Source organism: Acomys minous (genome assembly GCF_964271855.1).
Source record: "Acomys minous genome assembly, chromosome: 2".
Taxonomy (NCBI): domain Eukaryota; kingdom Metazoa; phylum Chordata; class Mammalia; order Rodentia; family Muridae; genus Acomys; species Acomys minous.
The window spans coordinates 32780572-32799637 of record NC_140484.1 but is presented as its reverse complement, the minus strand read 5'-3'; the positions used below and the strand labels follow the sequence as shown (position 1 = coordinate 32799637).

At 40.7% G+C, this 19066-nt stretch overlaps 1 long non-coding RNA gene across 2 annotated transcripts in view; it reads right to left on the bottom strand.

Moving 5' to 3' along the window:
- Positions 1-19066, bottom strand: part of LOC311608119 — a 176152-nt gene that overhangs the window by 15247 nt on the left and 141839 nt on the right. For both annotated transcript variants that reach the window (XR_014782839.1, XR_014782840.1), the window contains one exon: positions 16980-17071. This is a non-coding gene — a long non-coding RNA (uncharacterized lncRNA). The remainder of the gene's footprint in view (positions 1-16979; positions 17072-19066) is intronic.

Here is a 19066-nt window from a genome sequence, read left to right as displayed (position 1 = left end):
GTTTTAATACTGTGAATATTCTCTCAGTTTCTCAGTTTTGTTAAAGGTTTGGTTGACTTTTTCTAATAGCTTGCTGTTTTGTTAATTTCCTGTATTGTTTGTCTGTTCTTCACTTTATTAATTTCTACTCTAGGTTTTGTTACTTTTTTATCTATTTATTTTATGTTTTATGTTCTCTGCTTCCAAGGTCTTACAGTAGAAAACTAAGTCATTGGTTTCTTTTTTTTATTTTAGATAATAAATTTAGTTTTTCTCTCTCTCTATGTATCACTTAAGCTGATGCTCTTAAATTTTGCTGGATTATGTGTAAATTTTTTTTATCTCAATGTGATTAATTTTGTTGATTACTTTTTGACCTGCTGGGTATTTAGAAGTGTACCCATATAATATATGTTTAAGTCACTTAAATGCATGTGTTATTAGGTTCATATTTCCTTTCATTGTGGATGGAGTATATTACATAGGCTTTATCACCTTTCTAACTCATTTCTTTTTTTTCTTTTTTTTTTTCCTTTCTCAGCACATGGTCTAGTCGAAGACTGTCCCACTGTTGTCAGGTGTGAGGTCTGTAGTTGCCCCTTAGGTATAATTTGCATGAGTATGGCTCAGCACTTCCGCTGGTGCACCATCTGCCTTGTTGTTACTTCTGGTACTGAAATCAAAGCAATGGAGTCTTCAACTATTATTGTTGAGTCTCTGACTTCGCTTAAAAATTTTTTTCACTTCCTCACTTCAGTTTTTGTTCATGGGATAAGGCTCTATACTCTAGTAATTAAATGTTTATTTATAGCTCTCTGGTAGAACGCTTCTTTATCATTACATTTCTCTTTTCATCTTTAGTAAGAATTTTGTATAAAGGTCTGTTTTGCCTGCAAGTGGTCCAACTTTCTTTTTTAATTTAAATAATTTATTCAGAATACATCCCAATTGTAATCCCCTCACTTGTATCTTCCTGTTCCCACTCCCTCTTTCATCCTGTTCCCCTCCCCTCGGTCTGTGACAGAAGGGGACCTCCTCCCCCACCATATGATCACAGCCTATCAGGTCTCATCCTGGTAGCCTGCTTCCTCTTCCTCTGAGTGCCACCAGGCCTCCCCACCAACGGAAAATGGTCAAATAGTCGGCACCAGAGTTAATGTCAGATGCAGTCCCTGCTCTCCACACAACTGTGGAGAATGCGCTCTCCATTGGCTAGATCTAAATAGGGGGTCTAGGTTTACTGCATGCATTGTCTTTGGTTGGCACAGTAGTTTGTGCAGACTCCCATGCCCTGAGTCCAGATCTGCCAGCCTTAATGGTCTTCTTGTAGGGTTCCTGGACTCTCTGGGTCTTTCTATTTCCCCATTCTCCCATGGTTCTCTCACCTGGAGTCCCAATAGCAAATTCCAACATCTGTCTCAATCCCACGTGACATCCATGTTGGGCTAGTATCCAATTATAAGTGAGTATATAGTATGTGCATATTTCTGGGTCTGGGTTAATTCACTCAGGATGATCCTTTCTAGTTCCATCCATTTTGCCTGCACATGTCAAGATTCCTTGTTTTTAATAGCTGAGTAGTATTCCATAGTGTAAATGTACCACAGTTCTTTATCCATTCTTCGACTGAGAGACTTCTAGGTTGTTTCCAGATTCTGGCTATTACAAATAAGGCTGCTATGAGCATAGTTGAGCAAAAGTTCTTGTTGTGTGGGGAACATCATTCAGGTATATTCCAAGGAGTGGAACAGCTGGGACTTGAGGTATCCCTATTTCCAAGTTTCTGAGAAAGTGCCAGATTTATTTCCAAAGTGCTCCAGCTTTCTTGAGGAAAACCATTTCCCACCCTTTTGCTTTCAAAGTATTTACATCTGTGGGCATAAAGTATGTCCTTTGCAGGTAGTGTGCTGTTGAATCTGGTCCTATTTTTGGATCTGATACTCTGCCTTTTATAGAATTGCTCAATATCCTTCCCCGATGTGAGATTGCTGGTAGAGTCATAGTTGCAACCGGCATTTTGCTTTTCTGTTTTTCACATGTTTCCATTTGCTAAGGCTACCATGAAAATTATCATAAAATTGGTGACTGTGACAACAAAAATTTGTTGTCTCACAGTTTTGGAAACTAGATGTTCAGGATCAAGCTGTCATTAGGTTTGGTGAGGTGTATAAGCTGGGAGAGAAACAGCTGGCTTGGGACTCTGTTCTTGCCCTCAAAGTGGCTGTGTCCCTAATCCCACTCATGTCACCTTCCTTCTGTCTGTATCTGTGTCCAAATTCACACTCCCTGTAAGGACACCTGACATATTGGATTAGGGCCAACCATGACTTTGATGACATCATTTTGAAGTAAATGCCTCTGCAGGTGTCCTGCACCAGGGCTCAGAACTGTAACACAGGAGCTTGGGAACAGTAACAGCACAACACATGACAATCTGTCTCAAGCCTTTTTGATTCTTTTACTGCTTCTCTTGCTTTATGGAATTCTTTCTCACATCCCTACCCAATGTTTGAATTCTTTGCTTAGCACTCCCCCTAAGATTCCCGTGTCCACCATAGTTTTTCAGGCTCCACTTTAGATTGTACTAACTTTCTCCCAGTGTTTGGAACTCAACCGTTTCATTTTTTGTGCTAATAGTCCTCTACACACCACAGCTACCTGTGTTGTAATGCAATACGCTGCTGTAATTATTTATGTCGTTGCCTGTCTTCTCTAGCTTCTGATAGAAGAAAGATGATCAAGCATGTGTGCGCATGTTTGTGATGTTCCACAGCTTGTTTGCTTTTTCGGGTCCTATGCTTTTGGGTCACAGAAAATGCTGTGTTCAACACAGCTTATTCAACTCAACCTCCTTTTGGCTGTGATGATGAGCTCAATCACGTGTCTATACGTTAGAGATTCTCACGTGTAATTACGTACATACCATGTCGTGCAGCTGCTTCTTAGGTGGGCTAAGACAAATGAGAGGGGCTGGCATCTGTGCTGTCTTTATAATTACGTAATTAACTCTCAGGGGGCTTTGATTTTTTTCATGAAGATTTAAGTGACTCCCTCTGATTGCTTACGTTTATCCCAAAGAGCATATTTTGCTATCTGTTGTGCAGAATTCTAATAGCAATGAATTCTCTCTGCCTTGTCCATGAATGTTGGAGCTGAGCGTGCCTTCCGTTTTGAAGGACTGTTGGTGTACATATATTTGTGGTTTGACAGATTTTTGGTTTTCCTTCAGCACAAAAATGCACTATTCCATTCTGTGGCCTTGTTCTGGAGAGGAGTCGGCAGCTCTGTTTTGGAGGGCTTCCTTTCACGTGCTATGTCACTTCCTCTCTATCTTTGTCATCACAAGTCACCGTGAGTGGTGGCTGTGGAACGTTTTATGTCACCCTTTTTAGACCATGTGAGTTCCTGAATGTACAGATCACCATCAGTCATCCAAGGACTTCTGAGGACATCTCAGCCACTGTGAGTTCTTGACGCTGTCCCCTAATTCTCTTTCCCATTGTCCCGCTACACATCTATCGGTGCTCTCAGCGATGGTCCATGTTTCTTTAAGACCCTGATCAGTTTTCCCCATTGATCCTGCCATTACTTTAGATTACATAGACTAATTCACTGTGTCTTTAAGACGGATTGACTGGGCAGCTCAGATCAACTCTGTAGTCAGGTCTGGATTTTTTATTTTAATTGCTGTATTTTCAACTTTAGAACTTTTGATTACCTTATTGGTTACAATTTCTCTCCATTTACATTCCTTTTGATTTCTTATTTTGTTGTACCTTCCTTTACTTCTGTAAGCATTGTTTTCTTAATTATTATTAGTTTTGAGCATATTGTCGTGGCGGCAGTAAGGACTTGTTTAGTCTGACAGGTCATCTTTGCAGGCAGCTTCTGAAACCCAATGTCCCCACCATATCCCACTCCTGGGTTGTGATAATGATTTTAAAAAGCATCTCATAGGTTTGTTGTTGTTGAAAACTGAACATTTTATACTAAAGCAACTCCAGATACTTTTGCATGCTTATTTGGTAGCATCATTGTCTGTGAAGTAGTTTGGCTTGGATATCTTAAGAGAATCTACTGCCTATGGTGCAAACTGTCTGATGACATCTGTAAGGGGCTGTAGCCTTGGACTGGTTTCACAGGGGTGCTCTGTGCCTTTGCGATTGCTGTAGGACTTCTTTCCTCATTAGAGTCATGCTCAACTGCTAATTCATGTTTTAAAACAATGTCACAGCGCACGAATTGCCTCACAGTCTGACTGGTTGAAGTCTGGCTCAGTGAGGAACTGCTGAACGTCACTGTTGGTCCTTCAGCTGGCTATGTGTGGTGTTGTGGCTATATGTAGGTGGCCTGTGGAGCTGGCTGCTTCCACTAAGCTGGCAGGATGCTCCTAATTGTTATCACCAAAGCCCACTGTTCTCTGAGAAGACCTTCTGATCCACACTGTACCGAATCGATTCGGAGGGTGCGATCGTACATGCAGTGGCCAAATCGCTGAGCCGCTATCCAGATCAGAGAGCAGGACAATAAAGCACCTCTCCTACCTTGCCTTCTTGCTCTGTGAGCACTGGGCAAGGGCAGTTGCACACCTCGGTAGCTTTCCGTTCTCAGCGTGCAAAGTTCTCCCTATGAGAAAGCTAAGGCAAGGCTAATTGGACCACTTATTAACCCCTTTCTATTCCTTGTTGAACCAGTAGCACTCTTAGTAGGGCAGTTGGAATAAAGAAATCCTTGCTATCTTAGCCAAACTGATCTGGAAACTGGCCTCTGAAGAGTCACCTAAGAATGGTTGGGAAATGATGGCCATTTACCCATCATAGACTGATGCAATAGCCTTGAGTGCTTTGGCAGGGAGAACTTCCTCTGGAGTAGTGCTCCCAGCATGCTGCGGGAGGGCTGAAAGGTGAGAGGGAGTGGACTCACTGTTATCGGCAAGTCTTAATAACCTTTTGCAAATTCCAAGCATCGAATGTCCGGGTTTGATATGCACACGCATTACCTAATGATTAGTACATTAATCAATCTATCTGTTACCAACCCATGGTTTTGTTGTTGTTGTTTTTGTTTTTTGTTTGTTTTTGATTTTTGAGACAGGGTTTCTCTGTGTAGCCTTGGCTATCCTGGACTCGCTCTGTAGACCAGGCTGGCCTCGAACTCACAGCGATCCACCTGCCTCTGCCTCCCGAGTGCTGGGATTAAAGGCGTGCGCCACCACGCCCGGCTCCAACCCATGTTTTAAATTAGATGCCCAGAACCTATTCACACTGACAGAAACATTGTATGCCCGTTGGTGGGTGTTTTCCTAGTTTCTTAACCCTCCAGGCTCTGATTACTCCTATTCTACTGTAGTTTTATGAGTTAACCTCTTCAAATTCTGCGTGCGAACAGGGTTGCACAGTTTTGCCTTTGCTGTGGCTTCCTCAGTTAGCACTATGCTTTCTAGTTTCCTCCACTTTTTTTCTGTGACTGAATGGTGATCCACTGAACACATACTGTCAGCCTATCCTTGGCTTCTTCCCCTACCTTGGCTGCTGAGACGATGCAGTGGAAAACATGAGTGCAGGTATTTCTTTGACATGATTGCATTTCCTTTGATTATCTCCTCAATGGTGAGACTGCTGTCCCATAGGATGGTTCTTACTTTAATTTTTAAAAGAAGCATCTGAGGTGCTGTACTAGCTAGGACCCCTACCAACGCAATGCAAGGGCTCCCTTTCCCCACATTCTCCTCAACGTGTAGTTGTTATGAGCTTCCTTGGCAAGGTGTGGTTATTTTAACCAGTGAAGTGATATGTCCTAATTTGCCAGTCTCTAATGATTAGTGGTTTTGAATGCTTCTTTTTATGTGTATATTGGTCAATTGTATATCTTATTTGGGTAAGATTTCTATCCCACTCTTTTGCTCCTTTTGATTTTGAAACATTCTTATTTACTTATTGACTGGCAGTAATTACACAGCTTTAAGGAGGGAAGCATCGTGATTCAGTACATTTATACACTGCATCATTATCAACTCAAGATATTTGCCGTCTCCGGTATTTATCATTTATTTGTGGTGAGAACATTAGAAATCCTCTTGTCAAGCTTTGTTGAATTTTACCGTACAATATTTTGACTGTAATCATTGTACTACTATAAATTATCTGGCTGTGATTTTGTATCTGTTAGCCTATTTCTTCCCACCCTCCTCCACATTTCCTGGCTCCTTGTAACAGTTGCTTTGATTTTTTTTTTAAACAGGGTTTCTCTGGGTAGCCTCTGATTATCCTGGGACTCACTCTGCAAAGCAGGCTGGCCCTGAACTCAGAGATCTGCCTGCCTCTGCCTCCCAAGTGCTGAGGTTGAAAGTATGCACCGGTACTGTCTGGCTCAGCTGTTTTGAACTCTACTCTTTGATTTCAGCTATTTTAGATTCTACATATTAGTGTAACTATGAGGTTTTTATTTTAGGCCTCCTTTGTCCATTTATAAATTCAATTGTTTGCTTTTTTGCTATTGAGTCACAGAAATTCCTTATATATCTCATTAGCTTCTTATCACATAGATGGCTGACAGTTTTCTCCCAGTCTATGGGTTGTCTTTCCCTTTTGGTAACATTCCCTTTTCTGTGCAAACGCTTTGTAGCTTGACACAGCCCAAGGTTGTTTTTGCTTCTGTAGCCTGGACTTCAGGTGTTCTAGATAAAACCCATTGCCAAGTCCAAGGTCCAGGGCTCTGCCCTGTCTTCTTCTAAGTGTTTTATGGTTTCAGATCTTACCCACTTGTCTTTAATTTATTTGAAGTTATCATTATAGAATATAAGCATCCGTTTTTCATTTAGTGTTTCATGTGGCTATCCAGTTTTCCCGGCACGATTTAGTGAAGAAACATCTCTTTCCTCCTTGCATGTTCCTTACTGCCCTTGTCTACATTAATTGACCACATGGATTTCCTTGAATAAATATTTCTTCCTTTCTATATGGCCTTCAGCCATGCACAAAGATGATAAATAATTACCAGGTTGTATTTAGTTTAATGATGTCACCCATTAGGATTGAGTTCTGCAGACCCCATCCAGGAAGTCACATCTCTACAATTATCTCTAGATGAGACTTAACTGATTAGGGTAAAGGAGACAAATTAATGTACATTCAGAGAGAACAACCCTGGAGTGTAACTAATTTGGATATTAGTGGCAATTAGTATCTACAGATAGATTTATTTGTAGCTCATTAACTGAAAACTTGCTTCATTTGGGCTGTGACTCATTAATTAGAAAGGTAGGTGGAGTGATGGGGCTTTAATGTGGTTTGACTTCTTAAATAAATTTCGAGATTTCAATATCGAATTGCAATGGAGCAGTAAGTAGTGAGCAAGGAGACTGAAGAATCAGTGGTTTTATGCATTTTCTAGTTGCACCTAGTAACTAGACAGGTCTTAATAAATCTGCTTTGTACCATATCTCATGTCAGCAAAACTTGCACAGTAAGATTTTATTTCCTAGATAACACAGCATCTGATTTAATTAGCAAAGGGATATTTATAGCACACCCCTTGCCTACAAATTTACTATATTAGAAGATACAGATGCCTCAACAAGATACCTGTTTCTAAGAAACCGTTGCCAGCATTACTAATGCATTAGGGGATGATTCTGAGACAGCACAGCCCAGTGTCAGATGTGTGGTCCAGCGGGATTCAGAGGAGAATCAGGCCTCATAGTCTTGAAGTCATAATTTTTTCCAGTTAAAATTATAACTTAAAAAGAATACCAACCTACTTTTGTATCTCGGGGATCTCCATGTGGAGAGGCTCCTCTCTGCCCCATGCAGCATTAGTTGGGGACTGGTGATAAGTGATAATTACATGAAGTCTGAAGAGCTTTGTTCTAATATACTCTTTCTTGTAGCTATTTAGAATCACAGAAAAAAAAAGTTGGCGTCTCCTTGGATATTAACTTGTACAGATGCTCCTAAGCCCAAGAAGGGAGATTCTGAGATTATCCTGCCTTATCCTTTAAGCCTCGATCCAGGCCCTTCCAGAAGACAGCAAGTGATACTTTATTCCCATTGCTATGGGGGAGTAGTGTCCCCTGGAAATGAAGAGGAGGCTGAGTACTTCATAACCTCAGGTAATGTAAACCATGGCTAAAGAGGCAGTGGAACTTACGGTACAAAGCTGCCTGAGGCTGACAAGCCCCTGAAGGATTGGAGTTTGCCTGCATACCAAAGAGGTTACATTAACAGGGAAAAAGAGATAATGAGACAGCCTGGTGAGAGCTGCCATTTCCAAGAGCAACTACTGGTGACAAAAATTCCTGCAACAGCAAGCTCCTGACTACAGTCTCCAACAGAAACCAACTTTTGTTCCTGCGCATCATCACTGATGGAAGCATACCATCACTGATGGAAATGCATGAGCCATGCTGTGTAGTTACGGTGGTGCTACTTGACGGTACCATGCTTAGAAATGTCTGAAGGTGGTACCATGCATCCTGAAAGTTTTCATGGAGCTGAATTTAGATTCTGAACTCAACAATCTTCTCTCTGTGTCAAACAAATCGGCCTTAACGTCAATGAGAACAGACGGTTGACATTTAATAGACCTCAAGCACAAGGCAGAAACTATGATGAGAAGTGCATGAGCTGTGCTGTGTAGTTACAGTGGGTTTGTATCCTGCTACATTTGTCACCTGACATCTCGCCAATGGTCATTGTCTTAGTTTTCCTGTCACTTAAAGAAAATCAGAGTGTGACAGAAATGGCTCAACAAGATAAATTAATACATATAGCACAATCTACCACATTGAACGAACTAAAAATAATAAACCTAGTGGTGTCCTTTCCTATCTTGACTCCAAGTGAAGTGAGAAGTGACTAAAGTCCAAGTGGGCCACCCAGATGAGCACTTTAGTCACATCCTGTCTTTTGTATCCCAATAGAGGATACATCTTAGGAAAAGTGGAAGACATCAGCCTGTGCCTGTGAGAGCCGGCACATTACCACATAAAGAAGGACCTACAATTGGTAAGCTTTAGAAAGCAACAATCTCATTCCATATGCTCACTGTGATGACTCCAGAACATACTATCATTACAATGTTATGGAAGGATTGTAGTTATAAAAGATTTTGTTTCTGGAAAAGGTTTTCAATGTAGGTTTCCTTCACTCCATGCATAGACACATCAGGCCAAATTTCTTCTAACAATCTACTGTTTGACAAATTCCTTCTTGCCCTAGCTCTATGTGTCATAGCTACGTGTTTGAGGGCATCGCTTTGCAATTTAAAATATGAGCCTCCTTGATTTGATGTGTCAGATGGGTTGAGAAGAAAATGGACTGTAAAGGATTGCTTATGACTTTGAGAGATCTACTTCCTTCAGCAGACTATAGAGTGCCAAGATGCCCCTGCATTCTTTCCTCATGTTTTTCTGATATGAGGTATATACCACGTGATGGTGGCAAGCAGCTTATCTTCATGCATATCCCAAGATCAGTTTAGGTGGTGCTCAAAGTTGATGGGACTTCTGGACCCTCACTATACTGCTTTTTCCCCCCACTAAACTCATTATCAAGGAGACTTAAAAGTTTTGGTTGATAGAAAAGAGAAAGACTGGTTTTTACTTTATATATATAGTTTTTTTATATAGCCAGATCTCTCAAACTGTATTATTCTTTCACAATTCAAACTGTACCCACAGTTCATTTACTTAATGTAACATATCTGATTTAATTGAGAAAATATGCAATAATTATAAACATAAGCATTTGAAGCATTGTAGTATATTAAAGTCTATGAAATTCATAGACAGACTAATATTTTGGTTTAGTATCAAGTGATTGACCTAAAGAACACTTTGATAATTGTGAAATACTTGCATCTAGGCTATAGTACAAACAACAATATGATTTAATTGTTTTTTCTTACATATTTTACAACATTAACACAGCCAAGATAAAGTAAACTGAGACAATTGTTTAATAACATTTATTAAGATTCTATTTTATACCAAGCCCTGAATCCACACTGTCTTTTTAAAGGCCTAGCTCTAGCTAGATACAAAAGCACAATGTTTTATATTCACACATAAAATAATTCTAGTGTGTCCTGTGTATCTTAAAGAATATTGTATGCAGGAGCATGACATTGAAGTTCATAAAGTGATGTACTTTAGCTAGAATAAAAAAAAACATTTCAGACTTAAGGAAGGTTCCACTTGAGCTGAGAACTAAGGGATGAGATGCCAGCCACTAAAAAGAGTGGCAGAATGAATTTTTCTGGTAGGAAGAAAAAACATCATGGAATCATGATAAAGACAGAGACATGGGCATGCGTGGCAAGGGATGTATGAACAGGAAGTGTTGGGATGACACCAAGTATATATTTTTATTAGCTGTATTTGATATGTTAGGAAAAGAAGGTTCTGAGAGTAATTATCAACCTACAGAGGGGCAATAAGTGTTTGGAATTCTAGTCTTCTAATTTTAATACAAAGTCAATTATGGTTTTTTTTCAGGACAGAGAGATAAAGGAAGAAAAGTGGTTAAATGACACAAAAATGATTTTCTGTAGACCCTTGACACATGTGATAATGCTACACTTGAGTCTATTATATATTTTCCTCATAGGCTTATTTACTCAAAAGAGTATTGGCCAAGAAATGTGTAGCATAGTAAAAGAGAAAAACCCACTAAAATAAAGATGATCATTCTTTTTTAAAAGTCCTTATAAGGAAAGCAATGCAGAGCATAAACTGAGCGTGGTGGTGTATGACTGGAATCCCAGAAAATGAAATTAAGACAGAAAGATAACAACTTTATTACCAGACTGAGTTACAGAGGGAATTAATTCCAAACAAGTCTGAACTACAAAGGAGAGCTCATCTGTGGAAAGGTGTTGGAAAGGAGGGAAGAGAAAGAAGAAAAAAGAGGAGGATAGGTAGAAAGAGAAGATAAAATAAGAAGGAAGAATGGAAAAGAATGGAAGGAGGAGGAAAAGAAAGAAGAGAAAAACATTTTAATAAGGCAGTGGTGTAAGAGCTTCAACTAAATTGCATGCATGTCAGAAGCTTATAAACAAGGATGTATATACATATACATACATATATTCACACACATATATATCCTTGAGTTCTAGCTTAAGTATCCTTTTGAATTTGATCTTGACTTTGAAATAAAAATTACTTTTTAATTCTAAAACGTAGCTAATGCTTCCAGAATTGTATGTTGAACTACCTATATTGGACGCTACCTAATTGGATGCTGAAACTCCACTATAGGAGGAACATGTATTACTGATGTGTCTAGACACACTGAAATAGCTCAGATTACTAGGAAACTCACCAGTGGCCAAGAGAGAAGGGATATTCAGAAATCCACTAAAACTTGAAATATGAGACAGAAATCATAATCGCAAGGGCTGTGTAGTTACAGGCCTAAGCAACCATTAATCCAAAACACAAAGTACAAACCCCAAAGCCTCTGACAGCACTCAGAGGGGCCTCTGCTATGGTAAGCAAAACTCAGATTTGCCTGAAAATGAGATTCAGGATCTGATTGTGAGAGTCAAGTTGAAAAGAAGGTCTAATTTGGGGTTGGGGAGATGGCCTGATGGTTGAGAGCATTTGTAGTTCTTGCAGAAGAACAAATTTGAGTTCCAGAATTCATATGGTAGCTCTAACAATTCATAACTCTGGTTCTGGGGGATTGTCTGTCTTCTTCTGACCTCTATGGGCACTGGGTATAAATATGGTCACATACATACATGCATGCATACATACATACATACATACATACATACATATATACACACAAACAAATTAGAAACAGAAAATAAAATAAATACATATTTAAAAGTTTTTAAAAGTTTAACATTGAAGTTCTGTGAAATCTCATATGCCTTTCCTTTACTCCCCCTCCCCACCCCACCCCCCGTGTGTGTGTGTGTATGTGTGTGTGTGTGTGTGTGTGTGTGTGTGTGTAAGCATGCTCCCAGTCACACTTTTACCATATTGTTTGTGGCAGAGTCTTCCAACTAAACCCAGAACTCACAGACGTGTCTAGTCTTGCCATCCAGCTAGCTCCAAGTACCCATGTCTGCCTTCTGAGGTTGGAATGATGGGCAGCCTCATTATCACATCCACATGACATTCAGGTGAGTTCTGGGTCCTCTTGGACAACTGACAACTGATTTCTCTGCTAAACCATCTTCCTAGCCCTAATTCTTATATTCTAAAGCCAGGCCTGTGACAGGAAAGGGTCACACTCTGGAATATGGAATGAGGTGATCTTTTTTAAAAAAATATATTTTATTAATTTATTCATATTACATTCAAATTGTTATCCCATCCCTTGTATCCTCCCATTCCTCCCTCCCTCCCATTTTCCCATTACTCCCCTCCCCTATGACTGTGACTGAGGGGGACCTCCTCCCCCTGAATATGCTCATAGAGTATCAAGTCTCTTCTTGGTCGCCTGCTATCCTTCCTCTGAGTGCCACCAGGCCTCCCCATCCCGGGGACATGGTCAAATATGGGGCACCAGAGTTCGTGTGAGAGTCAGACCTCACTCACCACTCAACTGTGAAGAACTTTCTGTCCATTGGCTAGATCTGGGTAGGGGTTCGAGGTTTACTGCATGCATTGTCCTTAGCTAGTGATCTTATGTGGCAAATTTTAAGAACCTTGACTTCTCATAATCTAAAAACTTTCTGGTCCTATGGAAGTAGTCTATTGTTCTTTTCCTAAAAATATTACAGATGCATCCCTTGAGGCCAGTGTTATAAAGTGATGCCAATTCTCCTCAAGGTTAGGAAAGGCACTGTCATTGTTAAAGTGGTTAATGTACATTCAGCAACTGGATAAAAAGCAGCTTTCAAATATCACTGTTGCTATGTGGATCCAAAATTTTTCTATTCCCCTACACATTTTCAAGACTCTGTCTATGGTAATGTTGTCAGACAATGCAGCCGTGTGGCTCAGGCTATTCACAGTAAGGCTCTTGTGATGGGTAAAACGTTCTGCCAGGCCCAAAACAAGACCAGATTGGCTCAAAGTTGCAGATACCTCCACCCACACAAGATCTTTCAGTGACAATGAAATTTATTTCATAGCTCTTTTCTCTTATGGCTAACTTCTATTTGACCAACAGAGGAGTAGCTGCCATTTTCTTGCCTTGGGCTATCCTTTTAGCTCTACTGTAACACTGGCAAAGCCCCTGAGATGATTGTTCTGTTCACTTTAAGGACTAAAACATTCTATTGGTGGACTAAGGAAGCATCTATAATCTAGATACCTTCACAAAGTTCTCTGGCCTGACAGATGTTACACAAATAAGAGAACACATCTGGAATAAGTGGTAGTGTCTAAGTATAGGCTCCTTTGGTGTTCTGAGGAATGCTGCAATAGAAAAGAAAAGATTTCCCAAAGATCCATTTGTGATGCAGCTCATTTGCTAGCTCCCTTCGACCCTGAGCTAAGTTGAGGGATCCACACAGCTGATCCAGAGGCAAATATGAGCAAACTGAGGTCCCTGTGGAGTAGTTCATGTCTTTTTTTTTTTTTTTAACTTAGCATCCCAGGGAATTGTCCCCACTTGTTTTTTTATAGGGCAGGAAGAACTCAATAAAAAAATGAAATAAATTCATGTCAGATTGTATTTTCAAAACTGGAATACAAAGACACATCCCACCCTGGAAGAGTACAGCATTTGGCAGAGAAATCAGAGAAGCTTTAAAAAAAAAACTAATAATAAAGATAATAAAACATATCAAAAGTAAGGTATCCTTGAGACTCTAGTAATTAAGAAGATTAATTGTTAATGGGATTGGAGCGGGGTCATAAGAAAGGAAACATTCTTGAAGACCCTGTACCCAGAGGAGCTAGGAGAGAAGGGGAAGAGAAGGAGATTCTTGGACGCATCCATGAAGAAGGCTCAGGGAGTGGAAGCCCTGAGCATGCCACAGAAGCCTATATAGTTTAGTTTGAATGAAGTATGAAGGAGCTGAAAAGAAAGATGATAAATAGGGTCTGGAAAAGGAGTTTGAAGCTGGGTTGTAAAAAGTCCCATAAATCATGCAAAGGAGTTTGGATTTCATTTTCTCTACTGGAAATTCAATTTTCAAAGAACCAGATTTCCTCCAGTACCAGGTGTTCAAAAGGCCATTATTATTATTCCTGGGCACATTGGCTCTATAGGATGCTCATAGATGGTATTCTGTAACACCTATGCAGCATGCGGTTGAATGGAAAAGGATAATTCCCCTGGGTAGATAGCCTGGAACTATGATTATGGGAAATAGAATTCCCAGAGTTTTTTTGGGATATGCACAGTTGATACACTGGAATAATTCAAAATAGCCTCACCTGTATCTGGCTTCAACAGTTTGCTGCCTCCTAGAAAGGAGTGTGCTCTTCCAATATTCGTTCATACGAGGTTGGCATAGACCAGTCGTTCTCAACCTTTCTAATGCTGTGATCCTTTAATAGAGTTCCCCATGTTGTAGTGACCCCCAACCATAACTTATTTTGCTGATACCTCATAATTATTGTCTTGTTACTGTTATGAATCATAATGTACATGTCTGTGTTTTCTGGTGGTTTTAAGTGGCCCCTGTGAAAGGATTGTTCAGTCTCCAGAGTTTATGAAAACCGCTGCCTTAGGCAAAAAAGTAGAACCAGAAATTGCTTGCTGATGGGGCTGGACACATGGCTCTGCCATTAAAGTCCTAGCTGCACAAACATGAGGATCTGAACTTGGACTCCAAGCATCTACACAAAAAGCTGGGTGTAGTGGCATAGGTCTGTAACTGCAGCATTGTGGGGCTAGTGACAGGTGGATCCCTAAAGCTTATTGTCCTGTCAGCCTGAATCAATGATCTCTAGGGTCAGTGAAAGATTGTCTTTAAAAATAAGGTGAAGAGAGATAGCAGAAAACAGCCAATGTTGAGCACTGTACTAGCAACCCCACCACCACCATCACCACCACATACACACATGTGCACACATATGCAAACAAGTGTAGAAGAGTTTGACCCAGTGGTTATCAATATATATGGTGCTTTCCCTGGATAACTAGTTGCTCTTATCCAATCGGACGTGGGTGCCATAATTGAGTGTGTGTCCATTTTCACTGTAAATATTTGGAACTCCCTCCCAAAGAAGGATTTATAAAGTGTGCATTTTTTTTGTAATGACAAGCCCAAGCTTTTGTTTGCCTTCCTGAAGTTAAAATCCTTTTAGTGGGAAAATGGCCAAGATAAAGAGAGCGTATGAGTGTGAATCACTGCTCACTAGGCCTCCAATGCTGTTATCCTGGTTTTCATCAACTCTGTTCACTCCACTAGAGTCTCTATGTTGACAGAAGTGAAAAAGTAGCATATTTGACTGTCAGAAATATTTCTTAAATCCTCTTCTCATGGTCTTAGTCTCCATTAAGCATACATGCTTAACTGAATAAATATTGGTTGAGTAATTACCAATGACCAAGGCCCCGAATCTTATGCTGTGGAAAAGGTAAAACAGCAAATCAAAGAGATGGTAAGTGGCACTTCTAAGCTGGTTAGGGAGATGTGAGATCTCTATGGGCCTTGAGCCTCATCTGTAAATGGGAAAAACAATACAACCTACCCCATGGTCTCATTGGGAAGGAGCCTGATTCTATCCACATCTAAAGAGACTAGCACCTAATAATAACTACCTAACAATAATAACTACATAACAATAACTACCTAACAATAACTACCAGATATTCAGTTGCTTTAGTATTTCATTGCATATCATTGCTGTAAATTATCTTACATGTGGAGAACATCAAAAAGCCCAGCTCTAGTTTTTTAGACAAAAGAAAATTCACTTCTAGGTTAAGCCACTCGGGAAAGTCTTCCCAGAGGATTTGATATGTGACCTAAATCTTGAAGGATAGAGAAAACTCAACTTGGCAAAATGGTCTTGATGGAAGCCCAATAAAAAAAAGTTCAGAGAAAAGGGGGATATTCCTCCAGGAGGAGACATGATAAGACCGGAGGATTCATGAAGGGTCCTAGAAGTATCCTGTCCAGGCAAAGGCTCCTGTCTTCTCCTTCCGCATTGTTTACATGGTCACTATCCATTCCCTGATTCAGGGTGGACATTTCAACCATCCCTTGAGAGCATCCAGCGTTGTTTTTTGAGAGATTGGCAAGCATTCTTCTGCACCATTGCTACACCTTCTAACCCATGAGGAAAATTACCTTGGGGTGTGGTAATTTAAGGGGAGTTACATACACCCTGTTTATTCTCCCGTGAAATTTCAAATTACACACACAGTGACATTCAAAGTTAAAAAAAAATCGGATTCTACTTTTGGCAGTGAGGGCCTTAGTAACAACAACAACAACAAAGTGCAGGAAACATGAAGTGAGAAGGTGGCTCAGAATTCCCACTTGAACAGCCTTTATTATGCCTGTCAAAGAGAACCACCCATCCCACCCCCCACCTCAGCAAGGGAAGGCTGGACTGGCTCCAGGGTGTGGGCTACAGCAAGCAGTAGCCACAGTGGCTGCTGCTGCGGCCAAGGCAAGGATTTCCAGGCCCTTTCTCCACATTCACCTGCTTATCTAAAGAGAAGAAATATATCGTTTTGAAAATGTCTTGGCGTCTGCTATTTCCAGACTTCAAGAAACACGGAGGAAAAATGCCTACCAGCTCAAATATGTTCTTTAGGTTTCAAATCACAATCCTACTCATTATAAAGTGTAGACGTAAAGTGTGAGCCATTAAGGTGTGCAGATACCTTCAAAGCTGAAGGATGAAAGTAAAATGGTGGAATTCCAGAGTCCCGGTCTACTTATTTGTACTGTAACTTCATCTAAAATTATTTGAACTTGCTGGAATTCAAGGTGAGCCTTGTGCATAATACCTGCTTTCCTCATTGGGCACCATAGTTTTTTAAACAAATGCTGCATTCTGCATAGGGGAGTGTTCTCTTTTAGTTTTCCTGTCTCCCATGTGATGGCATTTTGAGTGGGACAAACGCATCACTCACCCTGGCGATTCACATTCTCCATTGCTCTCTCAGACTTGAACGCCAAGAAGGATGCGCGTCACACAGAGGACATTCCCAAATCAAAGTGTTTACTGGAGCAGAAGATTCAGATATGTGTGCCGATTATATACAAATATATTCACGAAATGCCTGTGTATCCTGCCTCTCAATAAAGAAAGAGAACATTATTTGAGCCGTAGGTGCCCTTCCCATCAGGTACCCATTGTTATGATCTCTAACATTATAGGTGATGACTTCTGCATGCCTTTGAGCTTATATGAGCTGATTAAAACACTGAAGACTGTTTTCATATCTGGCTTCTTTCACTTAGCACCATGTAGTTGTAATTTACTCATTTCCATGCAGGTTACTCATTTAAAAAGTTATGGCTGTCTATCTAATTCCACTATACATAATCTATATTTTTGGAACTAATTCAATTGAAGCTGAACATTTAAAAGAAATTTTAATTAGTGTGTGTGTGTGTGTGTGTGTGTGTGTGTGTGTGTGTGTGTGTGTACACCAGAAGAGGATGTGGATCCTATGAAGTTAGAGTAAGGGGCAGCTGTGAGTGTGCTAGGAATTGAACTTGGGTCCTCTGGAAGAGTAGTACCAAGTGCTCTTAACTGGAGAGCCATATCTCCATGCCCAGTTATAAACATTCTTATATTATACCCACAAATAGAATTATTATAGTTTTGATTCTATATACTAGAAAATCCGAAACCAGGCACTGGAATAAAACTGTGGAAAGACTCAGAATCTAAGTGCAAATGCATCAGACTGCAATGAAGGGCAGAGACGGGCCAGCCGACCTCCTTCAGTGTCCTTGAGGGTTCCACGCAAGAACTTTCTGGGCTGTATGAAGGACTAGGAATGGAGTAGAGTCAGGGTCAAGCTGCCCAGTGGAGGTGATGCCCAAGTTACCTTTTGAAATATAAGGAAACATTGACCAGGGAACAGAGTGGAGAAGGGACAGGGAATAGCATGGGAAAAGACAAAGACGAATGACAAAGTAAGTAGGACTCAAAGCCCTGCGCTAGGGCAATGGAGGAAGTGGAATATGTGTAGAAAAGAAAGGGACTGGGTAGGTGAGCTGGCGTCCTATCTTGAAGGACCTTGCCTGCCACCTACAGAATGCAATTATTATTCTGAATAGGACAAGAGCTATGGAAGACTAGGGTGAGGGGAGGCTATAAGCAGTTCACTCCGTGCCTATATAGACTCAGGGATAGAAGAAGATGGAAGGCATTCAAGCTGGTAAGTTACTATATATATGTAAGATGCTTTTTTTTGGGGGGGGTAAGCAGATGAGGTATTGCGTCTTACCATGGAAACTAGCTGAATCTTTGAGGAAAGCCTGGCTTTGGCCCAAGATCCTCAACAGGAATCTGGATGGCTTCGGCGGGAACATGGAATATGTAAGAGAAAGTGGGGTAAAGGAAGTGTGTGTGGTGGGGAGCATGCCAAGTTTCAGTGTGCAGAAAATGCACACAGTAAATCATGCAGAAAGCTTTTGGGGCCCGCAGGCCACCTGCTGACAGCTGAGTGGTGCAGCCAAGGAGCCTCTGTGTGAGAGCGGAAAGGCAAAGCATATGCAATGGGAAGCGCAGGCCAGAAAGCAAGCACACTACAGCATGGAGCTGAGAGCCCTGCCAAGTTCCGACAGCAGATGCCTGTCCACTCGGGGACCAATGGAGAAGTCTGGGGTGGAGACGAGCCAGGTCACGTCCTTCCCAATTCATGATGGACACCAAAGAAGCTTCTAGAAAGGTATTTACTTTATTATTATCATTTTTTGTGTGTATGCAGATTAGTTTTGCCCCACTTTATTCAGCATTTACATGTATCACAGTGCACAGGGGGTATCAACAGGTTGTGTAAAAGGCCCTGGAAACTTCCAGTAGTTAAGTCATTAGGCCTGCAGAACACACAGTGATACAAAGGAGGGCACTTAAGTTTTGCAACTAGAGCCAGAGTCTGAGATACGACATCCTCTCTGGTAACTAAGTAAACAATGTTAAGTCACTTCATTTGCTTAATATTTAGTGTTCTCATCTGTAAATGAAGGGTAACATTAATTCTGA